The following is a 14,438-nucleotide window of genomic DNA, read 5'->3' as shown; positions in this document are numbered from 1 at the left end:
TAAGACAACTACTGTTGAATAAATTGACTCTTAACAAGTCAAAGCAAACCTAAGTATTGCACATTAAAAGACAATAAACACCACAGGACCCCAAGAAGATTCCAACCACAAGCCCATTTGCAACAATAAAAACAAGTAGGTACAACATAGACACATGGATGATAGATGCAAGAGATCATGAAGATGTGATGCATCACTACATAATCACCAGAAGTAGTCACAAGTTATTAAAAAAAAAAAGCAAAAGATGGGCCTATTTTTCCCAATCTCATTAACATTTCATGTGATTCTTTATAAATAAAAAGCAAAGATCATCACATTATCAAACACTTTTAGACCTACAATTAACTGCAACATAAGCTAATCATAACAGATCAACATTAACATCTTGAAGCCTCTTCTTTTCCAATGTATCAGCACATATTTGACTCATCATGTGATAGAACATGTTTAATTCAGACAACTGTTCCGTTGTCATCTTACCCATCACAACTCTTGCCAATTTCTCTCTTTTTGCATTTAACTTCAATCTCTCCATGTATGAAGACGCATTCCGCACCGTCGCGCCCATCTGCATCAACCTGTTCTCTTGCTGCAAACTCAATGCTATATTTGACTGTAACCAATGCAAACATTACATCACTACTTGAATAAAAAAGTTAAAAATAATCTATTATTGTTCGGTTCATCGGTTGAATCATTAATCAATAATCATACCTCAAGAAACTCGGCTCCTGGTTTGAGATCAGAATCTTTAAGTTGATGAATATTATGACCTCCTGAATACAGGTTTCTCGCAAGCGAGAAGCTGCGAACGATAACATTTCGCTTTTGCTCCAATTCTTTATCAAGTATCAAAGATTTCGGCACTTTTGTAGCACAGTTGAGCTTCTTTTGATATGCCACAACCGCCTTCACGAATTCCTGCAACCACAATATGAATAAATATTATCTAATAAAATAATATAAACTAATTTTTTTGAAAGGATTTTATGAAAGAATGGTGATTAGTGATTACCCTATAAGCAGCAGTACATCCAGGATAATCAAAATCATCCGAATTCGGTTTCCTCCTTCGCTCAGGATGAAACTGCAACCCCATGATAAACTTACCCTCTTCTGGATTATAAGCATCCGGGTCATAAAACCCTTCAACCAACCCATCCGGTGCAAAAGCCATGGGCTTGAACCGGTGTGCCAGCCTCTTAACTCCTTGGTGATGATAGCTATTAACCTGAATCTGCATATCATTTTCTAAAGAATCATTAAACCACTGATGCAAAGGGGTTTCCTCAACAATCTTAACCGCATGTTGGTGGCCATCATAGTTATCATAATCCATATGCACCACTTTCTTATTTTCTGGACAAGATTTAGTTAACTCTTTTCCAATATCTTGGTACAATGTACCACCACATGCTACATTCAAGACTTGTGAACCCCTGCATATTCCCAAATAAGGTATATTTCTTTCGAGACAAATTCAAGCTAGCAAAAGCTCTATGGTATCTTTTTCTTTATCGATGGCAGTATCACTAACATGCAACCGCCGGATTTCTTCTAACTCTTCATTAGAAGAATCGGTTTCTTCGGCCTCGTAGAGCGACGGGTCGATATCCTCCCCTTCGCATAACAAGACTCCATGGATCGGCTCGAAACTGTGCAACAACGTATGAACTCCGGACACCCGCGGTACAATCACCGGCACAGCTCCATATCCCACAATAAGATCAAGATGATATTCACCTGTTAATCGACCAAAATTCCGATATCAATTATTACCCTTAATTAATATTATTAACCCATTAATCAAAACAAATCTCTCTCAGGCATTTTCACACAGCGGCGGAGGGACACATGGGTCACCAGGTTTGTCCGAACCATGTCTTTTTTCGGTTTATATATAAATATAGCATTGAATTAACGAGATAATCCATTCTTTTTCAGCGAGCGAACCAAATATCATTTTGAAAATATTCGAACCCATTAATTATAAAATTTTACTTTCATCATCATCATCATCATCATCATCGTACTCAGTATATCCCACCAATAGCAAAGCTATGGTAGGGTCTGAGGAGGGTAAGATGTAGGCAGCCTTACCTCTACCCCATAGGGATAGAGAGGCTGCTTCCGGTGAGACCCCCGGCTCGATAGTAGTTTTGCATCAAGCCTTGGACATAAGGCACATAGCACTCAATCATCGGGACACCGGCTGATCGGTGCATGTACCCTTATCTTTCAGCTATCAACGCCACTATATGATGCCTGATTAACCGTCCGTCACTTTTAACGTTATTTTCACGAGATTAGTAAAATAACGTCAAAATTAGTGCAATTTCACTTTTGCCCACCCGAGGGTTCACACATATATACATCGTATGTGCGCACCGCAAGCAGGGCTATATAAAATTTTACTTTAAGTAATGAAAATTTTTGTTATAAAATATAAAAAGTATTTAAAAAACTATAGAAGTTACTAACAAACATTATAAATAAGCCAATAAAAAAAGAACCCATATATAATGTATAAAAAACCCACAATTATTTAAAATGACTTTGTAGTATGTAATATCTCTTCTTTTAATCCAAAATAACTTTGTGTTTTGTTGAATGTTGATGATGCACGGCTGTTATAATTATAATAGTGAGATTGCATTTTATTTATATAAATCGAATGACCAACGGACCCATCGTGCACCAAAAAATCCCTGGTTCTGCCGCTCTAATTTCACAAACACATTACGTGCAATAATGAATTAACAATTAAACACACAATCGTAAATCAAGATGATAAAGAAAAACTGAAAAATATTCACCTGTTAATTGACGGAATTACCCATATTAATAACTATTACCCTCAATTAGTATTAACCCATTAATCAAAACAAATCTCTCTGAGGCATTTTCACAAACACATTACGTGCAACAATAAACCAACGATTAAACACAAAACCCATCAATCCGGGTGAAACTTATTCGTTAAAAATGGTTAATTTATCAACATAAGTCATGCAAAATGACGATCATAAAGAAAAAGATTCAAAACCCATGTGATTAAACACAGAATCCATCGTTAAAGGTGACTTATCATCATAAATCATGCAAAATGACGATTATAATTTATAAATACAAAAATTAAAAACCCATGTGATATTAATGAAGAAACATACCAACAAAATCGACGAACTTGTTCTTGCGAAGACTCCGGCGAGAAACGATGATGACACGTGGCAAGATGACGGCGAGATCGGAGGTTGACATGGCGGTGTATGAGGTGCGATTAATGGGTGACAATGCGAGGTTGGTTGGTTGGTTGGTTGGTTGGTTTATATAGGGACTCATACACGTGACTGAGAGCTGGGCGGTGACCCATGCTGACGTGGCTACGGTCTTAATTTAGATATTATTATTATTATTATGGCTAAATATACCACTGGTGGAGGTTTTATCCTTTGCTATTTTTACCCATTGTGTTATGTCACGTTTATTTTTAGAAACTACAGTAGTTTATTAGAAGATGATATCTGTATATTAAATGAGTTAGATGGCGTTTCGGAAATAGATAGATGTTACGTTTTGATTTTTTTTCTTTTGACAGATATTTTGAATGAGGTGAAAATAGAGTTAGTTATGGATAAAGATTAATATGTTTATTCATAACTGATTCTAATCTTATTACCTTTAATTATTCAAAATATTCGTTAAAAGTATGATTAAAAGTATAATTATAAAGTAATAACGTCCGGCGTAATTTGACGTTACAAACGTATCAGTTAGTGTAACTATGAATTCAACTAGAACACAATTTAATTAAAGCTAATCACATTTGTCTTGAAAAGAAAAGGAAAACTTGATTGCTACAATCAGAATATTTTTGTGTGAAAGATTGTGTGTTTACTGATTAGGGTATTACAAATGGGAGAATGCATACAAATTATATTTTCAAAAATCATCAATCAATTTAAAACTAATAAATTTTAAAATAATCACGGCCATTTGAATGATTTTCTTTCAAAGTAGCAATGAAGGGTTTCTATATCAAGGTTAAAATGTTAAATTTTGAATTGATTTTCTATTCTCTTTTAGCAATAATGTCTAACGGTATTCATGATTCGGTTTTAAATTGTGAAATCATTTAAACATGTCATGTTTGCTTTTGTTTTATTCCCATTTCTTTCTTACTTAATAAACATTAATTTTTATTTTGCACTTTAATTTTTATGATTCTTTAATCAACTTTCGGTATATAAGTTACAAGATATATATGTGTTGTGATAACAAAGAGCTTGAAGCATAATGTTATTAAGGTGTTGTGATAAGATGAGCTTCAAAGATAAGGGTTCAAGTTCATGGTGAGAGAAATGATGTAAAATTATGAATATGTCAAGGTGTGTGAGTTTGTCGATAAAATTATATAAAGAACCATTGAAAATATTTAAAAAGAATTATTTGGAACATGGAAGACGTTTAAAAATAGATAACAAAGAAACAAATAACGTTTATCCATTAATTTTGACTTTAATTCGGTTGCTACGATTAAATGTTTCACACCGAAAGTGATATTTTGGTGAACTCATTTGCTTATTGGACACATTACACCGAAAGTGATATTTTGGTGAACTCATTTGCTTATTGGACACATTGTTCCAAACACACTTTTGATCATACTTCATCCAATGTGAATTCAAACGGTTAAGACCCATCTTTATAATTCATTTTATATTTTAATTTACATCAATAAGTTAATAAGTTAAAAGTCTTTTTTTTACTAATAGACCACTTACTCCCCCTATTATATTCAATTCATCATCATCAGAGAAAACCTACCATATTTGTAGCTCGACTTTGATATATTTTAATAGAAATTATTGGATGTTCAATTTTCCTTTCACATTCATATGCCCATATTACGAACACAATTTTTGGTGTTTGGATTTATCGTGAAAAATAAACTAGTCTTACAACTATATACACGATGCACATATTGTTTAGCATTCATGAAAACTACAACTTAAGAATTGTTTGTCAGAAATATGACTTGAATGAAAATTGTCATGTGTGTCTTTTACAAATTATTTCAAGTAAACTTTGTAAGAGAAGACGGGACATCAATATAGGCAGGGCATATGACTTTCAAATCACATTGCAACACCGCCGTCACTCCTGTGGGTAGGTTATATGGCTTTATTTCATGGCAAAGGTTTGCCACATAAAATTGATTTATTGATTCATTTTTTACATTTATTGTACTTGGAGAAATAAATAAAAATACAAAAAGTTTTAAGGTACTTGTGGGTATGTGTTACCAATGATTTTATGATTTATGGGTACTTGAGGATAGAAATGAAATGGCAATAAAGATTGAACAATGCATAGGTAATACATACGAGTGCCATTAAGCATCTGAATGGATGTTTGTAGGGGTGTTCAAAAAATCCGAAATCCGGAAAAAACCGAAATTTGAACCGAAATCGAAACCCAAATAAACCGATTCGAATTCTTATTCGGATATTCGGATTGGATCAATCCGAATATCCAAATAACTAATTTGGATTCGGATCGGATTCGGATATGGAAGTATACAAAATTCGGATTGTTCGGATTATTCGGATATCCGTTTAATCCGAATAAAAAACATGTTTTTAGTGCTATTTTCCGGTTTTGTATATTTATTGTGCTATTATTTGAAGTTTAAACTTAAAATTTGTGTTAAGAGTAATTCGTATTTTCCGGTTTATATATTTATTGTAATTCTAAACTATTAAATGTTATGAACAAAAAAATATGAAAATTTTTTAGGTTTATTTCGGATTATTTGGATAATATCGGATTATTCGGATATATCCGAATCCGATCCGAATTGAATTCAGATAGATTCGGATCGGATAGGAATATTCCTAATTCGGATCGGATCGGATTTCGGATAGGGTCCAAAAATTTTCAAACCCAAATAACCCGAATAATCCGTTATCCGATCTGATGAACACCCCTAGATGTTTGAAAGAATATGCCGCATCCATTACCTTAAAACCTAACATTTATATTGTATAAATGAAATAACTTATCCAACATGACTTTAAAGAGAGGACAAAGCATTGTTTAGGTAATAGACGCCACTAATCGACCTACTAAAATGTTTTGATAATTTTAATTATTGTGCGATGTTATTTTAAAATATATAATTAATATATTAAATTCACAAGCCAAATTAGGTCTGTAAGCGAACTAGACGTCTGATAGACGTCCGGTCGTCCGTTCGGCAAGAATTTCGTTTGTGTTTGTCCATTTAATAAATGAACCGGACATGGACACAAAAATTTCGTCCGGTAAGCTTAATGGACGAACACGAACAAATGTCATGTCCGTTCAATAGTGTCCGTGAACGTCCGGTAACGTCCGTTCGATTACGTCCAGTAATGTCTGGCCGTTAACGTCCATACGGATAGGTTTGTGTATGTTTGTTTTTAATTAATGACATCATTAGTGTTCGTTGCCTATTAGTGTCCATTAATGTTCATATGTTTGTTTGTCCATTAATGTTCATTAGTGTCTATTAATGTTCATGTGTTTCTTTGTCCACTAGTGTCCATTTGTCCATTAGTGTTCGTTAACATCCGTTTACAATATTAACGGACGGACACGGACGGACATGGACAAACTCAATTTCTTAATGGACAAACATGGACGTGAATTTTTGTTCGGTAGAGTGTTCGTGAACCGTCCGTTTGTCCGTCAAAAGCTTAACGGACGAACACGGACAAGGTCTCGTCCGTGTCCGTCCGGTCCGTGTACACCCCTAAGCCAAATCATATACATTCATGCATGGCTTATCACTTATCTGATCCCGTGTTATCTTATCATATTTTTCAATATTTACAAGACTACTTCTATTCAACTATTCATTAGAATACTTTCATACCCATTAACAACCCAACCAAACACACATTAACAACCCAACCAAACACAATATTCTTTAAGTATAGTTTATGGTTATCCTCTATTGAGCATTGGAATAATCTTTTGAATCTGAAAATTAAAATAAAACTTTGGACACGAATGATTCTTTGTCAAATATCTTTTTAGTTTAAACTTTACGAACCCGAATTAAGTATCGAAAGCAGTACATTTTTCTTTTGATAAAATGCCCAAAATTTCCTTTATCCTTTACTTGTTTTGTTATTGCTTAACAGTTATTAATATTAGAGTTAAGTGTGGTTTTGGTTAATTGCAAAAATATCCATCATGTACCAGACACATAGGTAGGGTTAATTAAAGTAGTTGATGGGGTTATGATAAATGAAAAACAGAACAAAATGAAACTTAGACAAAATATAAAGTAACTTTTTGGACTATAATAAATAAAATGGTCAAACCACATAATAGTTAACTAAAAAAGTTTGTTTAACATTATAACGGACTTTCAAACACTTGCCGAGCTAGTAATTTGTAATTCACAAAAGCCTAAAAACCATCGAACACATGTGGAAATGGAATAGACGGAAATTGTTGGAAATCAGGCCACTGATCGAACACGGAAACACGAGATTGAACAACTTGTTCGACTCTTTATATTATTATAAAACCAAGCACACAAATTACAATACCCCTAACCATCTATTTATACTTAAACTTTAACTTGCTCACCAAGACTCCTAATTAGACTCCAACTAGGAAACCAAATACATTAACAAAAATAAACCTAATAGTATTCCTAATTAAATATAAAAACTCAATAAATAATTCACCAAGAATTATAACTCCTTTAATCTTTATCTTCTAAAATTCAAGATTAACGTCTTCAGAGATGATAAGCATTAATGAACGAACCAGCCATTTTTTTGTCAATACTATACTGCCATAAACAACGGAGGTGATAAGCATTAACGAATGAGCCACTCGCTCATCCTTAACCAACTGCTGGACGATTTTAATAGTTTATTATAGTTTAGATATTTCTTTATTTTTTCTAAGAATGTGTTGATGCTCAATTTTTCTTTCACAAGCACACTATTATGAACACTACTTTTGTGTTTGGATTTATTTTGAAAAATAAACTATAGTCTTACATAACATTGATATTTGCATATATTGTTTAATTTCCATAAAAAATATAAATTTACAACTTACAAGATTTATTTGTTAGAAAAATGACTTGAATAGAAAATTCTCAAGTAAACTTTGTAATAAGTATTCGAAGGGATTTGTGAAAGAATATGCCGCAACCATCAATTTAAAACCTAACATTTTTATTGAATAAAGTTTAAATAACTTATCCAAAATGGAAATAAGGAGAGGACAAAACATTATGCAGGTAATAGACACTACTGATCTACCAATTGAAATATTTTGATAATATTATTTGTTATGCATGGCCTGGGTAACAGGCCCGGTTTTTGGGCCGTGCGGCCCGTGCAATGGCACGAGGCACAAATCTTTAGGGGCCCAATGGTTTTAAATTTTATCATAACCTATTTAATATGCCAAGCCCAATAGAAAACACCGTATATACTAAGTAGACGAACGTCACGAACTAACTGAAGGATAATTATATCATATACCAGAGATTACTGATTAGACAACGGGAAAGTAGGAATCGAATCGAATCGAAGGTATGAATCGTATGATACTATGATTTATTGATTTTTATTAAGTTCTGTTAATTGATACCTACTTTTATGTTTGCAAATATGAATTTGCAATTTGGATTTTAGCCTTTTAGGTTTATCGATTCTAACTAGAAAGAGGAAGGTATAATTTTATTAATTTCTAATATTCTATCATGTTTACAAAATCAATTTTTGTATTATATTTGACCCAAAATTGGCTTTTTATGATTGCCCAGACACTTCGTTAATCACTTGAGGATTTTTTATTTTTTTTTATTTTTTGATTTATCTAACATGAGTCTTTTTTTTTAGTTTCATGAGCAGATTGATTGTTTTGTTATTTTTTGGTTTTTTTTCTAGTAATACTAAATGGTGAATTTTTTTTGTCTAGAAATCATGCCTCCCGTTCCTAAATATAAATACCTCTCCGGTGCCCAAAAACGTAAAAAGAAGATGCATTGAAATATAAAGAAGAATCGGACGTTGATGCTAATGAACTTTATTTGGAGTTGAAGCTAATTGAGACATTTTTACCGAATCACATTGTTAGCCCTTTTGATGCTTTAAATAATATCAAGCGGCTTGGTCATTTCCCTAATGCTATAAATGCATATAAAGTGCTTTTGACAATTCCGGTAACGGTGGCATCGGCATAAAGAAGCTTTTCAAAATTGAAGTTGTTGAAGTCTTATTTACGATCGACAATGTCGCAAGAAAGACTCAACGGATTGGCAATGATATCTATTGAAAACGAAATATTAGAAAGTATGGACTACAAAGACTTGATCGAGAGCTTTGCTTCCCAAAACGCTAGGAGAGCCTCAAAATTCGCTTAAGTTTCATCGTTTTGATACACTAGTTTTGTTTTGTTTATTTTAAGGAATATGCCAACTTTATTTTAAAACAGTTGAATTCGTATTATGGTTTTTTGATATTTAATTGATGAGTTTATATTATAAAGAGGCCCAAAATTTATCTAGCACGAGGCCTAAATTTTTTTTAGCATTCTCGGAGATGGGCCTGCTGGGTAAACTAAAGTCGACGCCCCGAAGTACCCAAAATACCGGCTGGTACAAAGCAGGTCAGGAAGCTTGACATGACAGAAGTTCGAGTCGAACCAAACTAGCAGACAGTGGGACGATTGGGAGTGAGGGCAGTGGAAGGGCTTGTAAGGCAGCTGTAAGGGGATGAAAGCGCGTAATCCCTCGAATCTTCCTCGGTCCACAACTATAGAAGGATCTTGATTTGGCTGTACCCCCACCAGAAAGATGTGTTTTCCATTTTTGAAATAAGGCAAGTAAGCCTCTTTGTCCCTCCCGGTTGTTAGGACTTTATGCTCTCAGTTGGATAAGACCTCTAATTTAAACCAAAGTTAAACAAAAACAAGCATACTAACTGATGTAAATTATCTTTAAGTTATTTGAAACGACAAACATATTCTTGATTAGTTGTGCTCTTTGTCAGACCCGGCCCAAGGGGAGGGCTCAATCCCCAGGCCCACTCCCCTTTAAAGGCCCATGGACTTTTAATTATATATATATATATATATATATATATATATTATGGACTAGGCCCAATAGAGTTAAAACAATCCCACATGGTTTTGTTCCAACACAACAGCAAATCATAGACCATCGGCATTCTAAAATAAAACGCCATCTGACTTCCGAGTTCCGATATCCGACGACATTCCCGCAGGCGGCAACCATCTTGATTTGGCTATTACATGTTATTAGATTTAATACTTATACCTTATTAGTCTTATTTTAATCTTGTTCTGTATGTCAATTTTCAAATAGGCTTTTTGTTAACCGTCAAATGTTATATGTTCACGTTAATTGTTAACAGTTAGTCGGTTAACACACTTAAGAGTTATTCAGTTAACTCTTAATCTCTAATTTATGTTTTAATTATTTACTGTTAAACAATCTTATGTTTGTTATTTTGTTAATGTTAGCTTTATTATTTGTTAATTAGCTATGTTAACATTTGTTTTTTTATAGTATGCCTCCTAAGTGTTTAGACACTTATCCTATAGTCTTAAACGTAAAAAGAGAATAATAGAAAACAGAAAGACACGAATTGAGAAGAATGCTAAGATACATACGTTTTAGATAGATCATTTTACTAAAAAAAATTTGTTTTGTTTTATTATTATTATCACCTTTATCTAAATTATATAAGAACTTTTAAGTTTGTATTTTAGGGCCTTTTGTTTTTTATGTCCCGGGCCTTTGTATTCTTCTGTATTCTCAGAAACGGCCCTGCTCTTTGTAATATCAAAATTCGAAAAGTCCTGTATTCTCGTTTCGTTTTAAGCCTCCGAAAAGATTGATCCGCCCCATGCACGTGTTGCTATTTTTAAATGTTATAGATTGAAATCTGGTAGTAAAATAATTAAAATACTTGATTCACAAGCCAAAGTTCCATTTTCTTTGTCATCTACATTGCTACAAGTAGTATTAGTATATACATTCATCCATGGATGGCTTAACACTTATCTGTTAATCTCATATCATCTTACATTCTTATCATACTTTTAAAAGTTTAAAACGAATTTTGATGGTATTTATAAGCGTTTAAACTTTAAACCTGATTACCTGAATACCTGATATTCCATCAAAGGCGATTTTTTAGAATTTCTAAAAAGAACCGTAAGTTCGTGGCAATTGCCTATTGATTTATCTGGGTGTAATTGAACTGAAAGAACATGTTGATGGATAAATGAATAAAAGCGAACACGATTAGATTTTCTTTTCTTGTATTTGTACACTAAAAGGAAAATTTTTATACTCGTTACTCAAGATGGAATCAAACATATATACATACACGAAAGAAAATATAATTTATCATAAAACGTATAACTTAATATGACATAATTAGTACCCGTTTTCTTATATGTTGCTAATGATCATTTTGAATTAGATGAAACTATTTTATAAAAATAAGTGTTTACTATACGTGTGTGTATATAATATTGGAACATACATGAGTAATAAATGAATGAACGAGAAATTTGGTTCCATCTTCATGAATTTGATAAAGAAGTGAACATAAATGAACGGGTCGCCGAATAGTTCCATGAATTGTTAGTTAAACGTGTGCTTTATTTTGCGCGCTTAGCTAAACGAGCATAAAATTGGGTTAGTGTTCATTCAAACAATTGAACAAAAATGAATGTATTGCCCCACGGGTTTAGGAAATGTTTGTTAAACATTTGTTTCATTTTGTACTTCTGGCTAAATGGACCTAAAATTTGGTTCATGTTCATTCATTTGATAAGCAATAAACAACTGAATATAGATGAATGTATTGTTAAACGGTTCACAAATTATTCGTTAAACACTTGTTTCATTTACAATCTCAAATGTTGTCACGTCAAACCAACTTGAAAAATACAAGAAATAAAAATAAGAAAAAGAGAGGTCTTTAGAGACTAGAAGGGAGGTGTTTGATATTCTTTAAACTTATAAGGTTGGTAATGGATGTAATCAAACTATGAGGGGAGCTAGTAAAACTCATTAAAAGCATGTTTATCATGTACAATTTTATTCTGGAGAAACGTTTTATAAAATGTAAATGAGATCATCGTTCAAGATACATTAAGCATGGGTTCTAGTCTAAAGGACTTGTCATCGTCTCATTGATGAAGTCTCGATCCGGGCAGACCTAACCCCTTTTTTGAAAGGGGGGGGGGGTATCTTAACATTTTTGTTTCTTTAGTGTTACATGTACGTAAAAATCCCTATCCACACCCCTCCCAAAATAAATAATAATAATAATAATTAATAATAATAATAATAATAATTGGTCCGCCGCTACCTTGATCTGCTTTTACCGAGCCACTGGCATTGCATTTTCTTTACATACACTCCTATTGGTGTTCCCATGATAATTTAAGGGGTGCGTCTACAAGAATCAGAGATATATGATACCCCTATTGATAAAAAAAATTTAGCATGCCGGGTGGTATAATCAACCATCTGTACTCCTATACAGTTCAACTAATGTGTGCAAAATTATATCGCGTTTCTTTATGAAAGTAGTACATGTTATTTACCTTTTAAATCCAATGTTAAATACATATATACAAATAATGGCCGCGTGTAACTTTAAGTAGTTACGACATTTATGATTTACATTTAGGGACAATGACATGACATGCTTTCGCAACCTTCTTGGTAGCAGGCGACTCCACATACCTAGCAAAATTTGGATCGTTAATGTAACCACACATGCAAGGCTTTTGTTCCTTGAGCTTGCTACAACACTTCGATGAAGGTGGTGTTCCATTCATGATCGGTTTCAAGCAAGAAATAAGTTGCGTGGGTTCGCATGTGATCACTGCCATGCTCTGCGTAGCATCGACCATTATTAACGCCACCAACAAATGAAGTGCAATCAGGGCTAGCAATTTCTTCATCTTTGACATTTTAGATGTTTAGGAAAATTGATAAATAATAAATATGTGTTATTTATACATGTGTGAAGTATTTACGTATAGGAATGAGATTATTAGTAATATATTCATTCATGAGGCATGAACAATTCCACCTACGACATAAGATGGACAAAGAACAAGGATTCTGTGACACCGTTGAAGAGGTCATGTAATCAATATTTAAACGGAAATAGATATGAGCGTCTATTACTTAACCACCAAAACGAGTAATTAATAATGACATTCAAAATAAGGTCTCCCTACTCTCATCGTGCCAAAAAAACATCATTTCGAAATCTCCTGATGTCCTTGGTAGGAATCCGATTAGAAGAAATTCGCCACCCCAATATATTAACTTTAACTAACAGGAACATATTGACTTCAATGTGTAGAGTACTTTGATGTAAAAGCATAAAATTTATATGTTTCCGAATGGAGCTGACATAAAAGGCATCGTCTGCGTCGAAATCCTAGATCCACGAATTTGTACTTTTTAAGATTCCACCTCTGATTAATCATCAAGAAGAAGAATGCAATTGTTCATGTTCAACTCCTTCCCAGACATGTCTCCTCAACGACCACATCCACCCTTCTAACGAAGCATCCGGGACGGGTATACCTAAAGCCCGATAGATATTGGGCCGGGAATGAGATTAGTTTTACTAATTTATTGCGAGCTTGAGAAGGGCATGGGGTTAGGTGATACTCGATCCGATTGCCCGGAACCACATACCGTTTATCCAAACTATATACCCAAATCACAAACTCCAATTTTTTTTTTAATTTCCCCTTAACCCTCGGCTAATAATGTTTTATTTTATTAGGTTCATTATACGGAAAAAAAAAAGAAAAAGAAATTTTCTTGAGATACGTATTTAATGATATTATTGATATTTTATACGTTATGAATATTATTATTATTTTTTATAACGTTTATATGCATGTAATGTATCATATTTTTTAATTTTTAATAGTTGATAAATAAATAACAAATATACAATAATTATTATGGTAAAAGAAGTATGCCCGGTACTCAACGGGTATTGAACCGGGTATGAGACAGGATTTTACAATCGGGTACGAGATTGGGGTTAGCAATAACCGACCGATTGCCATCCCTGGATCTTGGGCTTAGGTTTAGTTGACAAGTTTATCACCATTACTTGATCGATTAAGCATGTTTAATAAAATTTATCATTGTTATAGTTTTTTATTACAAAGAACTAAGGGTAAAAATGCTTATCTTAAATGATAAATTTTATACTTCTTATTACTAAAATTACGCATTAATAATCGATAATATCTTATTACGGCATCATGAAAAGAATTATACTCATGAAAACAACAAACTTTGGTTAAGCTAACTTGACCTCACAGTTTGACTTATC

The 14,438-nt window shown here is 33.2% G+C and overlaps 1 pseudogene across 1 annotated transcript; it reads right to left on the bottom strand.

Annotated features, from left to right (window-relative positions):
• Positions 1-711: 711 nt before the first annotated feature.
• LOC143564704 (putative glutamine amidotransferase GAT1_2.1) lies at positions 712-3,273 on the bottom strand (annotated as a pseudogene). Its single transcript, XR_013140923.1, has 3 exons — positions 3,174-3,273; positions 1,019-1,746; positions 712-924 (listed from the first exon to the last, which is right to left on the bottom strand). The product of XR_013140923.1 is annotated as a putative glutamine amidotransferase GAT1_2.1 (transcript).
• Positions 3,274-14,438: the final 11,165 nt, after the last annotated feature.

This window comes from Bidens hawaiensis, unplaced genomic scaffold (genome assembly GCF_021521415.1).
Source record: "Bidens hawaiensis isolate Kalapana, Puna unplaced genomic scaffold, B.hawaiensis_p1.1 tig00022149_1, whole genome shotgun sequence".
NCBI classification, from domain to species: Eukaryota; Viridiplantae; Streptophyta; class Magnoliopsida; order Asterales; family Asteraceae; genus Bidens; species Bidens hawaiensis.
Note: the sequence above shows the minus strand (reverse complement) of the source record. Positions and strands in the feature narration are given on the sequence as shown.